Below are 19,469 nucleotides of genomic sequence, written 5' to 3'. Positions count from 1 at the left end.
TTACAGCGAAGTAAGCTGCATAAAAACCTCTTATTAAGAAAATCACAAGGAAAATAAAATAGTTTAGTGTATTGAAAAGTCTTCATAGAAACAAAATCATGTAGTTCAAACCCATGTTGTCTAAGGGTCAACTGTACTTTTTTCAACTAAATCAACTTGGGTTTCTTCTGTTCTTGCCTTTTGGTTTCATCTGTACTAACTAATATGTAATTATTTAGACTCATATAGAGACTTTGGATTGAAAAATAATTCTTAACCAAACAACACTCATTTTGATTTTATTTAGTTAGTAAATTAAATAGATTTACTTTTTATTGTCTCAATCAGTATTATTTCTTTATTGCTCTAAAGTTCTTTTGATCATTATTGCCCAAATTAAAATAAAAATCTCCCACACTTCTGAACTTTTTCCAAAGATATATTTAAATTCCAGAAATTACTTAGTCCAAGTATTTATATATTTGCTTTTCTTTAAGAACTTCCTAAACATCTATTACATACTCAATTCTTTAAACATTCCCGTGTCTTAAAGATCATTATTTCTTATAGCTTTAATAGATTTTAGCTAAAAAAAAAACCCCAAATTGTGACACATTGGGTAAACAGTAAGATGGGTAAACAGTAAGATGGGTTTTTACGAGTCCAAAAAATATAGCTGGGTAGAAAAGGAGATCAGAAATCGTTTCCTTTTCCTGATGGGGTCAATCTTCTCTCTCTTCTGGGCATGCTGCTTTTTCTGTGTGTCTGCTGTTCACGCTACACTCTGCTGAGTCACTCCTGTTGCTCCCCTGGGGATTCTATTTTCCCAAGTTTTTGCTCACTTGTAGTTCTGAGTGGTCCAGACAACAACTCCAGCACCCTCTCTGTACACTGTTTTTGTTCAAGTGTCCACATCACCTGAGTCAGTGGCAGTGCCCCAGGACACGCATCCAGGAGAAAGCCATTGTCTGGTCCACCTAGGATTACAAGTTATCCTCTGTCCAATTTGCTCTGCTCCAGACTAGGTGATAAAAAGATTTCCCATTCCCAATCTCCAAATTCTAATGTCAACTTCCTGCCTACTTTGAAGTATTAACAGATTTTTAAATATAAAATGGACCGTTTTGTTGTTTCACTTCCTTTCTGGCAGCCATCATGTCTCACTTCTTTGTGTAAATGCACTAGAGTACAGAGTACCTCATGTGCAGTGGGCTGTCTGAGAACTGCACTGGTCTTGCGATTTCTTTGTATCTGAATTTAAATATGCTTCTATATTGATGCACAATAAACACCTCCTTCATCATTTCTAATGTTGTTAAGGTGGCAGCCAAAGGGCGCATGAGGCCTGACTCACAAATGAATACCCATTTTCCGGAACTTTTTGGGCAGTCGATTCTTTCTCTGTATTAGTAAGATTAGCAATGTTGAAGTTATTTGGTCATAGGGAGTGAAAAAAAATAAGTAAAGTTTTGTCTTAAATCATTTTGAGTTTTTAAAAATCAGAAGACTTTCTTAATTTCACACTTTTTATTTAGGTCTAGAAGCAGCGGGCATTTTTTGCATTCTGAAAGGTCCCAAATTTCAGTATTCCGAAACCATTTACTTTCACAAGATACAAATCCTAAATCATTTAGATTCAAAATTCCTTGTTTTCATGTATTCCATGATTTGTGTCTTGATAATTCTTTTCTTTACTCTCTTGGCCAACTCAATCTACACATCAGTGAAGTATTAACAGTGCTCTGCAGCTCTCTTCCCTTGATATGACTGGACTCAGCTTGCAAGCTCCTGCTTTCATCTAAGAGTCTGGGAAACACATTTTGGGGATTGACTACCTTCTAAAACTGCCCTCTCGTATATTTTCTTAAGAACAGTTTCAGTAATTTTTTTCAGACTCAGAGGTAGACAGGTGATGTCACGATGAAGCAGATAATGTTAGCCACAATTTAACTTAATGTCTTCAAAATTAAGAATATTTTTAATTAAGGACTGATGACATCCTCAATAACTATAATTTTCAAGAGATTGAATAAATGTCAAATGATATTGGATGTACTGGGAATTATTCTCCAGTGTATGAGTTTTTATATATTTTGGTGGCAAAGTGCTAACAAACTATGTTATATACTTAAAACCATATAAGACTATCCCAAAGAAAAGAATGGATAAAATCATAAAACTGACAAATAAAGTAGAATAACATTGGGAAGCTCTCATTTAATTAAGATAGGAGTACCCAGAGTCTCTGTAGTTTTTTTTTAAATTTAATTTATTTATCTTTAGAGGGGAAGGGAAGGAGAGAGGGAGAGAAACATCAATGTATGGTTGCCTTTCTTGCGTCCCCTGCTGGGAACTGGCCTGCAGGGAACCGGCCTGCAACCCAGGCATGTGCCCTGACTGGGAATTGAACTGCGATTGCCTGGTTCGCAGGCCCACGCTCAATCCACTGAGCTACACCAGCCAGTGAGTCTCTGTAGTTTTTGTCCTTTTCTCAATAACTTCCTTCACAAGGACTCCCAAGTTCCCAAAAAATCCTCCAGTCATTTTGAAAACCACTAGTATAAGACCCAGGTCCAAATTTAGAAAAACAACATTATCCTCATAAAACTCTGTATAGCTAACTGTGTAACTTTGGTCTCGGTGACTTTCAGCTTTCTTAACCTCAGATAAAATAATGAGAGTAAGAAAGAAGTAGATGACTTCTAAAGTCCATCTTAGAACCTTTACAGAGTTTGATCTACCTTTAATTATCTGGAAAAATGGAAAGGCTTAAGAGTTTACTCTCAATATATTTCTGAAGTCCAAAATGATAAGGACCCCAGCTGAAATAGAGCTATAAGTCATTGTTCGGACAGTTTAAAATAGCAAGCAATCTTTTTCTTTTGTATATTAGAGCAATTTAACTTTCATATAGAACCTCTCTGTCTTTGGTCATAAAAATGAATGACTAGAATGAAACAGATGAATGCCCAATGGCTATAATAAATACTAATTGATTTATTTCCTAAGTTATTCACAAATATTAACTCATAATGGTCTATTATAGAAAAAAGAAATTTCATTTTTTTATAAGATCTAAAACTTGACAACCCATTCTAAGAAACTAGCATTCTTTTTTTCCTTGATTCATTGTGTAGAGTTCAAAGAAAAAAAGAACAAAGATTCCTAAGAACAGCATGAAGTATCTTTCAGATTTTGTTATGTAAGCTTACTTTTTAAGTGTTAGGCTATGTAATGTAAAAGTTGATTATTATGAATATGTTGATTCAATCATTAGCTTACTCTAAGCCACCTCAACCTAGTAGATTTAATTTATAAAAAAATACTCTAGAAACAACTAGAACTTTAATAAGTCTATTATATAGGCTTCTAATAACCCTTTAATTTGGAGAAATATGTAATCAAATACCTCGGAGAAAAACAAATTTTTTGTATGTAATTATAAATACTATGTTGTTGAGAGTTTAATATTGTTTCCTTACCATCCATTTGATCCTTAACACTACTTTCTGCTCTGCCATGTGAGGAGTATAACTCACAGGGCATGTTAAAATCATTCCTTGCTCTCTAAATACCAGCTGAATTTGGCCAGTGGTGAAAGAGAATGAGGTCAGCGTGCATATTACCCTGGTCCCCTCACCGGAGGCCCACAGTGTCCTTCAAAAGAAAATTACTGCTTCCCTTCAGGTGGCTTTCTCTACTGGATTCTCTCTACTGGGTCTAGGTAATCACTTTCCCTTCTTGTCTTATTTAGGGCAAGACTGGGATCGATCTGCTGTTGTGTTGCTGAATTGTTTCCTGTGTGTTTTCTATGCCCTGCCTACATTTTTGTGAATAGCACCTATATGCACCTCTCAGTAATTATGTGGTATGTGTGTACCTCCTACTTTTGTGGTTCGGTGATTAATACCTGAAAACTTTTAGCAGCACAGAATAAAAAATACCACCTTAGACCTTTCCCTTCAAATAATTTATTCAACCTTTATCAAATACTTTAGGAGTACCCCTACTATATACAAGACATCCTGTTGGATAGTGAGAAAACAGTAGTATATGACTGGCTCATTCTATTCTGAAGCTAGTAACACCTCTCAATGGCCACTGACCCTAAGGTTTCCTGAGAATCAACATACATTTTTGAAAGTCTGCTTTCAAATATACAGTCTTTTTACCTCACCTTCTGCTACTATTAAGAGGGAATTTTTGTCTTTTCTTCTTTCATTTTTATCTGTTCCAGTTTCATGAGGCATTCTTACCAGGAGCAGATGCTCACTGAGCATCATTATTGGCAGGCATTAAAAATAAGACAGCTGCTAGGTTGCAGCAATAACCCAAACTTACAAACACTGCTCTCCAGGGAACTTACAGGGATATAAATCTTGGGGTCAGGTCTTTACATTATGCTACTGGGAGTGTACTGTCCTTTTATTTACTTATTTTTATTTTTCAATTGCAGTTTGCATTCAATATTATTCTGCATTGGTTTCAGATTTACAGCAAAGTGGTTATAAAATCATATACTTTAAGGACCCTCTTCATTAATTTGGCTAGGAAAACATTTATTTATTTCAGGTCATTCTGTCACAATGCATTCCATGTCTCTGAGCCACGGGGAAACTTCAGTTATCTTTGCACACTGTCTGTTTATGTTGCCTCAGTCCTTCGATAGTAATAGGGAATAAAAACTTTATACTACTCTGACTCCATGTTAAACCTAGCTTTTACTCTAACCTGATTTTTCTCTTGGAGCTAGAGCTTGCATGTTGAAAGGTTTTTTTTTTTTTTAGTATACTTTACAGTTTAGCAGTTTCTGTCCCTTTGGGAACCTTGGAAGCATCCTGACCTGAAGACTCCAGAAATTCAGCTGATAAGAAAGCAGATGCCCACCTTAAGGATGCTGAGTATAAAGATCCATATCAAGACCTATGGAAAGCCATCCTGCCCATCCACAGCCCCATCCCCCTGATTGCTTTGTCCTGCCTTCCCTCTCTTTCCTGATAAAGCCCAATTGCTGCGCTGGGATGTCAAGTTGGGCTTTAGGATGAGAGCCTCATAGTCTCCTATCTTCCCAGGTGGCTTGCACTTGAATAAACCTCTTTCCTTTTCACCAGCAAGTGTCTCGCAAGTTTGCTTTTGGTTGTAGCAGGAAACCAAATCTGGGTTTGATTACAAAACTGCTTACGTTTACAGTGAAATACTTCTGTGTCATTTTATTTATTTATTTTATGTATTTTCTTTTCTGTAGCATTTTAGAATGGGTAATTTTGTTGGTCTTTCAGACTGTGGGTTACATTTCTGAATATTCATTTTTACCTCCTTCCACATGAAAATGCAATTTGCAAGAAACATTTCTATAACCACTTCAAAGAGGTTTTTCCTATTGTTTTCGAATAGTATAAACATTTGAATGGAATTGTTCAGACTTGCTCAAGATTTAAAATAAAGCAGCTAACAATTGCCTCACATATGCCAAAGGGCATGTTAAAGATTGAGTTTCCAGAGAAAGATGCTTGAAGTAGACTGGAATTTCTCCTCAATATCAAGTTTTTCTAGTTCTTTTTCTAAATACTTTAAGAAATTAGATGTAACTTTAGAACCATTTAAGTAAAATAAAACAAGATTAAAAAAAAACAACTTGTTGTCTGGAGCAAATTACTATTTTCTGCATGTACTCTGGAATCCTCACAGAAATATGGGGGGTTTCTACAGTATTTAAATGGTGAGCCAAATAACAGATTCAGGATCTGCAGGGGACCGGTTTGTCTTGGCCTGGCAAATGTGACTCAGCTCTGTATAGAAAACCTACAGAAGCAAAGTGGTGGGCAGGAGTCAGACCCTCAAACCGAGTTTTCCTGTGGGAATCAGGCCTAGAAAATGCATACAGATTGTTATGGCTTGCTCTTGCTAAAGCTCCATCACCCTGGTCTAAAACAACCAATGTGTATTGTCTGTCTTCAAGGTAATTTCCAAAGCCTGTATAAGTTCTCCCAAGGACAGAGCTAATCAGCTTGCTGCCATTCCCCTCTGCATGTTATTTTCATTTACTTGATGTACCTAAAATGTAGACAATAATATTCTGTGTGATAGATAATAAGTCTTTCTATGATGTAAGACCTGAGGAAAACAATAAAAGCCTGTCTAGGCGAGGGTCGAGGTGCTCCCCTCTTGAGGGAGTGGTGGAGGTACCACAGGCCCTCTCCCCTGAGAGAGTAGTCGTGCCTGTTCCCTTTTTCCACACAGGGTTGTTGTTGCCTGTGCATTGATTCTTGCCGTCAGCCACAACACGCAGACTCTGCTGGCCAAGGTCCACCACAAGAATCTATAAATATTCTGAAGCTACCAAGCTCTCCAGATATGTGACCTTTTATAACCAAACACTGTCCATTTGCCAGAAACAGAGTCTCCCAATTTCTTGCCATATATCTTGTTTCTGTTTCTGTGTAAATGTCAGGCAAAATTGAAATAAATAAAGGTTTAAGATAATTTAGTTTTCAGTTTTTTTCATCCAGTAAATAAACAGTTACCAGTTTTCTCACAGTGGTTCACTTCCAATTTCAAGATACTTGTTAAAGGGATTTCTTTAAATTCAGCAGAAAGCAGGAAGTATTCCTACCAGGTCACATAGTGATTATGATTTGGCTAAAATCCTTTGACACTTCTGAACATGAAACTGTGGATGATTCTTCCTGTGTCATAATGTCACTGCGGTGTGTACACACATTATTGTTCTGTTTGGTTCAATCAGCACCTTTGCCTCTGAGACCTGATTTTAGGCTTGGTCAGAAGGAGTATTCTATGTATTAGACTGATAGATGTTTTGATTAATTTCTACTAGAATTACACTCCAATATAATTGTGGAAGTAGAAATGGAATCACTCTATTAAGTTTGAATATGCACACAGAATCAAAATTAGTTTGTTTTTAAGATTGCATTATTGCATAGTTAGTATGCACAATTAGATTGTGAGCAGCAGCAAGATTTTATCCATTCTGAGAATTTTGTGTCTGTGGATTGACTTTCTCTCTGCCCTATAGATGCCGGATATTGATGATCTGTGCCGGTGAAAGAATTCATCTGAAGAGCTCCCTCCTTTTATAATTTGTACTGTTTTTCTAGCTTTCCAGTTTAGAAATACTAGTGGGATTTTCCACATTTGTGTTTAAAAACTTCACTTGTTGTCTTCCAGAAAAGATTGGAGTGACTTGTCTTTTAAAACATCATTTCACTTTTTTCCTACATGAATGCACAAATCTAATTTTCAAAATTTCAAATATTTTAATAATTCCTGGTTGTTGATTTTATTCTCTCCATATTAGGTTGATATCTTCTCATTTGCATTTACCTTCATTTTATTTGGTTTTTATAATGAGTGTTAGGAACAAAGTTAATATCACGCCATTGTTTCCAGATTTTGCTCAGAAAACTTTGTAGATCGATCACTTATTACAGGGTATTTTAAACCACTTTATGGAGTTTCAGATTTCAGGTATGCAGGTTTAATCTCATAAATCATTTCTTGAACTATTGGTAGAGTCCACTTGGATCTCTGTGTAAAAGGTGCGGTAATAGCAGCTGTGGTCTCTCAGATGGGAGAAAGACCATGTGCATGGAATAAATTCCAACCCAGCTGAAACCTCCCAAAACACATGACAAAAAGACAGAGTTTGATTGAGAAGGAAAATGTTATCCACTGAAGCTAGAAAAGCCTTCAGATCACGTGGGCTTCCTAGGCCATTTTTAATGTTTTAGTCATTAGGCTAAGAGCAATGGCAATCCACAGAAGGGTTTTAGCTAGGATCTGCCAGTTAAATCCCCTCACTCCCACCCAATATGAACCACGTGGCTGCTTTCTCTTTGAAATAGCAGCGAACCTTTTTTTATTAACACATTTTCTAAAACTAAAACTCAATGCATTAAAGAATCTAGTGCAACCTTGAAAGAAAGGGTAAAGTGGAATAATGACAGAGGCAAGTCAGAGGTTACGGTATTTTCTTTTGGGGTGCGAAGCCTGCACTCCGAATACCAGCAGATGTCTTGGAGAAGGTGTGGGGAGACCTAGCAACCTGGAGTTACTTTAAAGCCACTGTCACTTCTCTGAACACTGTTTAGTACTCTGACTTTTGAAAATATATATCTTTTTAAATTTAAGACTCTAATATTCTGATATATTTTTGGTTCTTACTTGACCTATGCATTTATAACAACAGAAAATAAAATGTAACAAAATATTTAATACCTATTCTACCATAACTAATATTATGAAAATTTTTCTTCTCTGGACTTGTACATTTGACAATTTACAGAAGAATGTTATATTTTTATAGGAAATTATTTTAATTGTTATAAAGATTATACTTTATAATTTTGATAATCTTGCAAAGAAATATTATTAAACCTAGGAATGTGATAACTTATTTCTAAAAGTCATAAATTTAGAGCATGTTCAACCACACTAGTGTGTACTTAGTGTGAATAGTCATTACCAGTAGTAGCTTCATGGGAGAAAAATCAGATAAATCTCAATACAAAATATTTTGTGCATGGAGACAAAGTTTCTGGATAACATGTTTGTTTTATGGGGAACGTATTGCAGCTCTTCAAATAAATTGCCAGTTGTTTTTTAACCTGACCTAAGGATGGGGAATTTGCACTTGGAACAGTTCTGTAATATGTAGATCAAAGCCCATAAAGTGTGTTTATCCACAAGAACGTGTAGCTAAAATAGTGGTGCTGTAATACATCTAACCAAAAGGAACCTCAGAGTGCTCTGATCATAAATTCCTCACTGGGAAAGCCAGGGTGGGTAGTCACGCCCCAGGCCTTATAACTTCTTTGGCCAAGGAATTGCGTTTGTTTTAAGCAAGCCCTGTCTATTGTTTTCATGCACTTAGGTTGATACACCTTTGAAGTAAAATTAATCACCCTCATTTGCGCACATAATCTTAACTACTCTGTAATCTGATTTCTGCCTCGCTTTCTCCCACCTTCTTGTAATCTCCCCTGCTTCCCCTCCTTCATTTCTAATGCATAAAAGAAACTGCAAAACTGTCATTCTCCTGTTTCCTGGCAACTGTGCTCAGTTTGGCTCAGATCGATTCTCACAAAAATTCTCTACAGAGTTGGAGATTTCTTATGTTGATATATGCTACCCGAAGTTTAATTTTCTCACATTTACTCTTTCTTACACCATGAATTATTCTAATTATTTTATTCTTATAATTCATAAATAAAACAAGCTCTTGAGAGAGTGAAATAAATGCATATTTTTAATACTAGTTCTAATATAACTGATAAATATCTATTTAAGCAAAACCAATCGAAATATATATATGTTACAGAACAGAGGTCCAGGGAGGCAATATTTGGCCCACTGAGGGATGCCAAAAACTGCTGCAGAACAACAGGTGCCCCTTTCAAGGACTATCTACTAATACCTACTGGGCTGGTCTGTCTGCCACCAGAGGAAAGACATCTCTCAATGCCAGAGATTTGTGAAAAGGAAAGGAAAGGTTTATTCAAAGCTATACAGACTTAAAGCAGTGACCCGATGTCCCCATAAAAATATCAAAGTCCTTTAGGGTATACACCTACACACACACAAACACAGAGCTCCCTTCTCCCCCGTCCTAACTCTGGGTACCATAAATCAGGAAAAGAGCACACGTCCATTTTTTCCAGGCCGCTGATACCATCAGCTGTGTTGCCATCCAGGCAGGATCTCCAATTAATCCAAAGTCATGTGGCATCTTCTCATGGTCCACTGGCAAGAGTTCTTTGTACCCATTTTTCTAGTCAAAATCTCTCCTGCTTCCCAGGCCATGTGGCCAAAGGAAGCACCCCAAAGCAGCATGGGCCTCTTCTACCAAAGCTGGAGGGGTCTGCACTCTGACCAAACCTCATAGCTCTCTCCCCAATGGCTGCTGTGTCTGGGTTTAAATCCCCGTGCCAGTCCTCCTTTGCAGCCCCATTTCCGACTTCTCCTAGAATTGGTTACACCTGCCAGGACTCCCATACCCTCCCGACTTTACTCGGCTGCCATAGTGAGTCTGGGCAGGTGTGGCCCCACGATGTGGAGCCAATCAACTCCAGGCTCTCATGCAGGTGCTGTAACTCAGGGGACATCCTGGGTGGAAGCTATTCCCTTCTCCCTGGCTCATATGATGGCCACAGCTATTTAACAAATATATGAAACCAGTTAAAGGTTATAGATATGTTAAATGACCATTCCAGAGGTTAGCTGCAAAACTGTTGCTATACAAAACAGCTCTCAATGGCCCTGCTCCATTTGTCCCTTCACCCTGGGGGGTTGGTGAGGACATCTTAATATTTCCTGAACATCCTGAGATCTAAATGTCCATTCCAAATCCTTTTCTGGGGCCCCCCTCCTGGCTGCACCCTGTTACATATATGTGATCAGATCACTGGGGAGGAGGAGAGAGAGGCCATAGGAGGATGTTGCTGCAGACAATGGTAAACAGTCTAGGAAGGTATTGGCTTAGAAGCTGAACACCTCTAGAGCACATGGAATTATGGACCAGAAGACTTAAAATTAAAAGGGCAGAGATCAGCTCTCTGGCTCTCCCTTTCTTAAGGATGCCTGAATGATGGTGCTACAGTTGCCTGTGTTTCCCAAAGGACAGTATTTTGGATGGATTTTGGATGGGGGAAGAAAGTCTTGGCACAGCCTAGGATCAGGCTGGCCTGCTAGAGGGTGGCAGGGTTGTTCTTTGGGTGTTTTAGAGGGGTGGGCTGTGAGGCAGAAGCCTACCATTCTTCCAAAAATTGTGTAGCCTTTGTATCTTACGTTGTTTTAGTTTGTAAACTAATTCAATAGAAACAAGATAATTGAAAACAGGAGCAGGGGTGGGGGGGCGTGGATGATAGAGAACTCAAAAGTTAGCTAATAGTTTAGCCTTAATTGATAGGCTTAGTCGATTAAAGCCATAACTAAAGAGTTACAGGGTTTGTAGCTTTAATTGGTAGGCTTAAGTGACTAATGCATGTGGAAAGCTATTATTTCAAATGGTGTAGCTTTTAAATAAAGACTCCTTTCCTCATTCGCCAAACCTTTGCCTCCAGAATTTTGCCTGGAGGGTGGTGGTGGGCAGGAAGGAGGACCCTGCTTGCTGTTTGGTGACAAACTTAGGCCTAGTATATACACAAAATTCAGAGTCTATTATGTAATATAAAAATGCTTAAATGTAAATATAGAATGAAAATACAGGTGATGTATTGTGGAACTGTAGACCTGAAACCAATGCAAATTTATTAACCAACATCACCCCAATGAATTCAGTAGAAAACCATGAAATTAAGCAAAACTTTTGCATCAAAAGGTTTTAATAAACCTCTCTGAAGTGAACAAATAAAGAGATGCTAGGTTATCTACAATAAAATTTGTCCTAATATTAAATTGTGTGAATGTAATAAAATATTTTACTTTTTAAAAGACTTTATTTATTTACTTTTAGAGAGAGGGAAAGGGAAGGACAAAGAGAGGGAGAGAAACACCAATGTGTGGTTGCTTCTCGCATGCCCCTTACTGGGGACCTGGCCCACAACCCAGTCATGTGCCCTGATTGGAAATTGAACCGGTGACCTTTTGGTTCACAGGTCGGCACTCAATTCACTGAGCCACACCAGCCAGGGCATATAATAAAATATTTTAATAGAAGAGAATGTCAAAATAAATTTTATACTAATAAAAACTCACTTAAAAATTAGCTTTCTAAATCATGGAAAGCTAAATAAAAATAATCTTTTATTTTTTTTAAGAACCTTAACGTTTATGGAACCAAATTACTAATGAGTTATATTAAGAAATATTCGCCAATTATAACATTTGCAGAATTCAGATTTCAATACATAATGTTCTTTAAAAAGGATTTCTCTGTTTATGTAACATATCAATATTTATTTTACAAATAAAGTGTACATTCACTGAAAACAAGAGTAAATTGGACTTTCGAACATTTTAAAAACACCTTGTATTTTGTTTAAATAATTACAATGAGTCACAAAATCATTCTGTAGGTTTGTTTTATTTTTTTTAATATTTAGCATGGAATGGGACTTTGAGATAATTCAAAAGACTTGCTCAAAAATCCCCCCAGTAAAGTGGGTGTCTAGCCTCTCTTCCTGTATTTGCTTTGATCTAAGGACACCTGCTACGAGGTCAGTGCAAGTGCTCCTGCCTCCCACATTCCCCTTTGCTCTGTCTTTTCCTTTGTTCTGATGCAAATAGGGATCTGTCTGCTATCCTCTCGCAGCCTAAGAAATACAAAACTATAATAAAAATAAGATCTCATAAATATTTAGGATATAAGCTCTTCTAGGATGTTTCATATGGCAAAATAAGAAGAAACAGAAACTGTCTGCCCAAATGGGTGCTATGACTGCGGCCTCGCCCTTGTCAACCACCTCAGAAGCTACTTGCGTGTGGTTTGATGAGGTCATTCCGTCGCCTGGAGAATGGTTTTGCTCAGGCCAGAGTGAAGGCCCAAGGGGTTCTCAATTAGATGAGGCTCTTCCCTTGTTCTTCCAAAGACCTGAAAAATCTGTGCGGCTTTCTATTTGTTCTTTGATGTTTGATGTGTCTTTTATGCTTGTCTTAGAAGTAACTTGCTCTGACATGTGATTCTATTTCTAATGTCTCATTGACTTATCTTTTATCTTCCCAGAAGGCAAGGCCATGGAGTAATCTCTGTTCTCTATAGCAGTGCAGGCTTGTCATCAGCCACCAACAAATGACCCGTCCTTTGTTCTCAACATATGTTTGATGAATTTTAATTCAGAACATTTCCCCTAGCAGTACAATATTAAAAATTATTGCCCACTTTTCCACAAGGCATGAAAAGAACACTTTAAAATTCCAGGTTGTCAATGATGCCAAAGAAACACAGTTTTATTATTATGTTTGTTGCTAGATATATAATGTAATGCTTCCTTTTCCCTCCACTTTTATTCCATTTGTGTTTCCTAGGACAAAATCAGACTTCTGGTCATCTGGGATATAAGTATATCAGATGTCTAAAGTTGTAGGTTTTTGGAGGAAATAAGGTTAGAGTAAACAGTTGTTCTGAAACCTAGACTTCAGTTACAATCCTTTTGGGAACTTAAAAAAAAAGTGTGAGTTCCTGAGTCCTGCTGCCAGAACTACCAGGTTAGAATGGGAAGGTTGGGTGGTATAAATCAGTACATTGAAAAGGATTCCAGGTCGTGAGAATTATCAGCCAGGTTGGGAACAACTTTGATCATGGACTGTGACGTTTCCTTCCATTCTGAGATACTATGATGCTAACCTCTCTCTGCACACTCCCTTTCTTTTATCCAGTGGCTGTGGCAAGAATGAAATAGTTACTTTCCACTGACACTGATCCCTGCATACATGCAATGTTTGTCTGGAAAGACACATACATTCCCCACACTCAGTGTTCTGTAGCTGGAGACTGCAAAGCATGAAATTACTTTTAAAAATATTTGCTCAAGAAGTTACCTTAATTTGACAACAACCCAGGCACAAGTTACCTGTAGTTTCCTGGCAAGCTGAGGGTGTACTGCATTGTTTTAAATTGTATTTTAGAGTATCTTGGAATGTTTCTGCTGATCCCTCTGCCTTTGGTCTCCTCATTTAACTCCATCTTTTAAACTGCTGCTTTAATATATCTTACCAGCTCAACGTCTGCTATGTGATCAGTATCAGTAGGTGCAATTAGCATGTGACATTGGCAGATTGAGTCTGTTCTAAGTCTTAGTATTACTGATTCTGTCTTAATGTCATATACTTGGTGTGGATGCTAATGAAGGTGATAAAGTGGCACCTCTGCAGAGATAAAAAACAGGTTGCAGATCTTAGAGCTTTCATTGGTGTTGTCATTTACATGTATACAATATAATAAAAGTAACATGTTAATATATCATATTGCAATAAATATTTTATATCAATAAGATAATAATATACAATGATAGATAATATATATGTGTGTATATATACACACATACATATATATGAATGAAATTGATCTAAATAAAATTCAAGAGCATGTCTGTACCACAAAAAAATTACTCATTCCTCAAGAAATATTGTAGCATTCATGATTTGGTTTTCTTCTGTTAAGAGTTAAATATATTTTTATGAGGGAGGAAAAAGCACTTGGTGATTATTTTAAGAATGTAATTTCCTGTGAAAATTACATCTCATCACTCCATTTCCCAATTGCTGGTTGGTGACATCAGACTTATTTTACATGGTCATCCAAAGCATAGCACTGAATCTGCACATTAATTCAAAGTTATTGTAATTTCCTTGTGCAACTGTTTTGTTTTTTTCTATTTTATGTAAATGCTCCAGATGGCAACAATTCTTGTGAAATAAATAATTTAACATAGTTCGGACAGCCATATATGATTGTATCTACATCTGACATTGAGGAAATGAAAGGCATATGATATATTGAGATACAACTTAAGCTTTTGAAAATAAAAGTACATTTTCCAAGCTTGAATTATTCTTTAACTAACTCCTTTTTTATTTGTTCTTGAGCAAATTTTTGAATCTAGATTTTGGTCTAGATTCTCACAGGGAACATAAGGATGTTAAGAGCCACCTTTCAAGGATGTTTTAAAGCCAAGAGAAAATCTCTGTACAATGTACTCCTCACAATTATACTCCAATAATTCAAGTTATCTTTGTTATTATAGCCTTTAAAGTCAACACAAATAATTATTACAGTAATAACCAAATATATGTACTGATGCTTCTCAACTTACAGTGGAGTCATATCTTGATAAACCCATTTTAAGTTAAAAGTATTGTAAGTCAAAAATGCATTTAATACACCCAACCCACCAAACATCACAGCTTAGCCTAGCCTAGCCTGCCTTAATCATGCTCAGAACACTCACGTTAGCTCACAGGTGGGCAAAATCATCTCACTGTCCTTGTCTAGCGTCATGGGAGAGTATTGTATTGCGTATCACTAGACCAGGGAAACATAAAAATCCAAAATTGGAAGAAGAGTTTCTACTAAATATGTATTACTTTCACACCATTATAAAGTTAAAAAATGTAAGTAGAAGACTGTTTTATTTGATTTATCACATACCTACATATCTATATTTTTATAATCAAAATGATGAGATTTTTTGGTTTTAGAAGAAAAATAATTTTTCTCTTACATATTTTGTAGAAATTTGACCTGTTGCTTCATCATAATCACAAGTATAACCCTCCTCTTACCCTTGTAATTCTAAGGCTGTTAGTTTTTTCTTTCTTAGGTATTTCTCTGCCCATAAATTAAGTTCCTGCTGGACTTTCAGTTGTAAACACAATACATTCTGTTCTTTAACATCTCTAATTTATTTGAGGATTTTAGTCTGGAGTTGGGTCTTGATCACCTTTATTGAGGATTCGGGTTTTGTGAATTACTTCTTTTCTGCCAGATCTCTACCCTTCTCTAGCTGTTTAAATGTGTATCTCTTTTCTCATTGGGAGAAACCTAGATTTCACATAATTCTCCATTACTTTTCACTCTGTGGTTTATGATATATACTCTAGGCTTTGAGTCTTTTAGGTTCTTGGCATTATTGTGCTAAATTTAATCTCCAAAACAGCCTAGCTTTCATAATAAAATTGCATCTGCGTAGGACTATTATCTCTAATGAATATGAAAAATGAGTTATTTAGAAATATGCTATTCTCTCTGAAGCAATGAATGCCACTGGTTGTTTGGTTTGAGGAATACAAGAAAATATGAGAGTTTCAGGATATAAAATGCCTGCAAGTAATAGGATTGTTGCCTCAAATGGGTTTCATCAATAATAAAATATATGCCCCTACATGAAGGAGGACCAGACAGAGTGGGACCATCTTCAGGTGTGGTTCTTTTAGCAGTTTAAAAGCATCTTTAAGGATCTGGCTCTTTGTAACCTTCTTTTCTTCTGTTAGTTCATTCTCTGGCTGGTAGTGAGATAGATAAATTTATTTCAATTTTTCATACTCCCAGGCACAGGCACATCCTGAGGAAAATGACAATCCTATGACTTTTTGTAGTCTCTCTTGAAAGTAGAAACACTTTTCCTGAAGTTTCTGAGTCCACTGCTACCAATCTTGATAGTAAGATCCTACTTTCCCCCTTCCCCAATCTCTGACAAGATACTGAAGATTATCCCAAGATAAATTATGCCATAGGATTCAGCTTCTCCTGAAGCATAATGCAAAGAGAAGAAACAGTTATTTGTCTGCAATAGATTAGGATCTATTAGGAAGGAGAATGTCATAAATGTTTATTGGGTAGGAAAGCAGTATCTGCAACAATCTTAATACAACATTATTCCTCAACATATTCTTGCAAGGAATTTCAAGATGTCCTTGTTTGTGATGTCACAGGTTTTAAAAAGCATGGAGAAGAGGAGTTATGGGCTATGTGCAGGATCTGTGTACATGACAGGGAAAACTATGTGCAGAAAGAACTTCCAGAAAGTCTCCAAAGTTTTTTTTTTTAATTTTTCCAAAAGCTTTTATAGAAAGTGAAGTTGCTCAAACAAATAATGAGGAAAAGAGAAGTGTAGCCCTGGCTGGTGTAGCTCAGTGGATTGAGCGCGGGCCTGCAAACCAGAGTATTGCGGTTTGATTCCCAGTCAGGGCACATGCCTGGGTTGCAGGCCAGTTCCCAGCAGGGAGCACATGAGAGGCAACCACACATTGATATTTCTCTCCCTCTCTCCTTCCTTTCCCCTCTAAAAGATAAATAAAATCTTTAAAAAAAGAGAGAAGTGTATATATTACCACCTTACCACTACCCCTTCTTTCAGAAGAAACAGTTTCTCCCTGCAGTTTCCTCTTTAGAAATAAGCTTCCAAACAACAGTGGGTAGCACTGCCCCCGTGCCTGGAGATTGGAGCAATGGAAAAATAAAGTGTAAGTGCCACGCGCATGAACATGAGATACAAAAAGCTGTTTTTAGCACCACATAGATGGTGAGAAAGCAAACACTGGATTTAAACAGCAGATTCAATGACGATGGGCAAATTGAATGGAGCCTAAGAGAGATGTGTTTAACATTGATACAGAAACTAACTGGTTTACATCGTAGATCTTTAGAATCCTTTATTGACTTTTATTTAAGGATGGTAAAGATCTTAGACTTTGTGATCAAACAGATCTGGGTGTCATTTTGCCATGGTAGTTAGAAGCTAGGATACTGTGTTGTCTTGGAGGGTGTTTTCGGCATAGACTTGGGCTTGAACCCCTTCTCTATGCCTGTCAGTGTGTTGCAGATACTGATTTAGGCAACAGATATAGGTTTTATCCCAGTTTCATTGCTTACAGGTTATGATCACGAGCAGTATGTTCCACTTCCTTATATACTGTAATTTTCTGATCTATGCAATGGAAATAATGACAGACCTATAACATAATAGTGTGTGGATTTAATACTGCATATATTTTTTTACTAGCGTTGGTTTATACTTCATGATTTTCCCCTCATTTGTATTTTAAAGTTATCTCCTGATTAGGGTAGAAAGACAATCATACATTTAGGGATCTATTTAAAAATTTGACAGTTACAAATATTTAAAAAAAGATGAACATCCCTGTGATAATTTAGATACAATGGGTTTTTCAATGCTTTTTTTTTGGTTTGTTTAAATTTCATATTACCTCATTAAATTACCATGGATGTGTGGCCTTGTCATATGAGTTTTTATGAAGAGTAGCAAAAGACTATTGGCTCATTATGTATGTACAGTGACTTATACTCTCTGATCTATGAGCATGATGGGAAATAATTTGAATGTTTAGATGATATTTAACATTTTTGAGGTCTCTTATGATCTAGTGCAAAAAGTGCATAAATACATACATGCACCGCTTGAAATGTGCTGCATGTTAGCAACACCACCATTAATTTAGCAATACTTTTGCACATATTCTTTTTAAAAAAATTTTTGTTTATTTATTTATTAGAGAGAGGGGGAAGGAAGGAGAAAGAAAGGGAGAGAAACATCAATGTGTGGTTGCCCCTCCTGTGCCTCCTACTAAGGATCTGGCCCACGACCCAGGCATATGCTTTGACTGGGAATTGAACCAGGGACCCTTTGGTTCGCAGTTTGCACTCAATCCACTGAGCTACACCAGCTAGGGCTGCACACATTTTAAAATCAATTTTCATTGGAGAAAATAAAAGTATTAATATATTTATTTTCATGGTCTATCTAGATTAAAGAGTAAAGGAAAAATAAAGGTCTATGTCCCCACCATTGAGGTTAGAAATAGTCCCTTTATCGCTCTTCATGTGGTCTTTCTAATTTCCTCATGTTTAATGTCGAACATGCATGTTCAACTCTCTGGACGTTGTTAAAAAATCCAAGCTGATGATACCAGTTACATTTTTATCGCTTTCTGCAATCTTTAGCAATATTTGCTATTAATATTTTTTAATTTAATTGTTGCCAACTTTTAAAATATTAAACTGCATTTCTTTGGGCCTCAGTATTTTTTTCTTAGTTTTAATAAATTAGATTATATTTTGGTATGCTTATGGAAAAACTATGATTCACTTCTATAAAGTTTCATCATATCTTTTAACCATTTTACTATCTGATTGTTTTATATATTTAATTATTGATATAATTTTATATTGTGATCACATTTTTGTGTTGGATATAGAATTATCCATATGGGATTTTTCTCTTTAGTGTATGCTTCTTAGGAATTTAATGTAGGCCATGTTATAAACCTTCCTGTTATAGTTTGCATTTATTTCCTTGTTTGCAGTCTGTTCACATGCAGAATATGAAAGCATCCTTTTCTATTATGTTTCAATTTTTTTATAGCTTTGTCTTTTGAATTCTTTATGCAAGTTCAATTGAGTTTTGTACACGCTGTGAACCAGGTATCTGGTTTCAGTTTCTTTCACATGGAGAACTTATTGTTCCAAAAGTGCTTATTGTTTTCAGTGAACAATATCACTTCCAAATTATAGAATCAGCCAATTGTTAATATCATGGCACTGTCACTTTGTTAATAAACGTTTTAGAATTGCCTGAAATACTTGTTCTAAAATAAACCACATCTCTCCTTTGATATTACATGGACTCAGTGTGAATCACTTGTTTATACCTATACAAACACACACAAAATATTAATTACTAAATTTTGTCATCTATCTTAATATCTGTTAGAGAAACTGTGACTACATTGTTATTTTTCAGTAGTCTGAGTTAGTCTTGGCCATTTACTTCTGCATTTGTTGTATTTCCTTTTATTTGTGAGTTAAAGAAAATGGTATTGATCTTAATGGTCATTTAGGAAACACTATCTTCTTTCTATTAAATCTTCTATTTACAACAGTAAGTAATACCTCTTTCTCTGCATTTATTTAGGTGTTATAAATGTCTTTAATAAATATTATAATTTTTACCACTTAGTATGGCTCTGCTTTAAACTTTTATACAAATCTCTTATCGGATCAATAGATGATGTGT

This window comes from Artibeus jamaicensis, unplaced genomic scaffold (genome assembly GCF_021234435.1).
Source record: "Artibeus jamaicensis isolate MK-2021 breed Jamaican fruit bat unplaced genomic scaffold, CSHL_Jam_final scaffold_474, whole genome shotgun sequence".
In the NCBI taxonomy this organism is placed as follows: Eukaryota; Metazoa; Chordata; class Mammalia; order Chiroptera; family Phyllostomidae; genus Artibeus; species Artibeus jamaicensis.
This window is presented reverse-complemented; position numbering follows the sequence as displayed.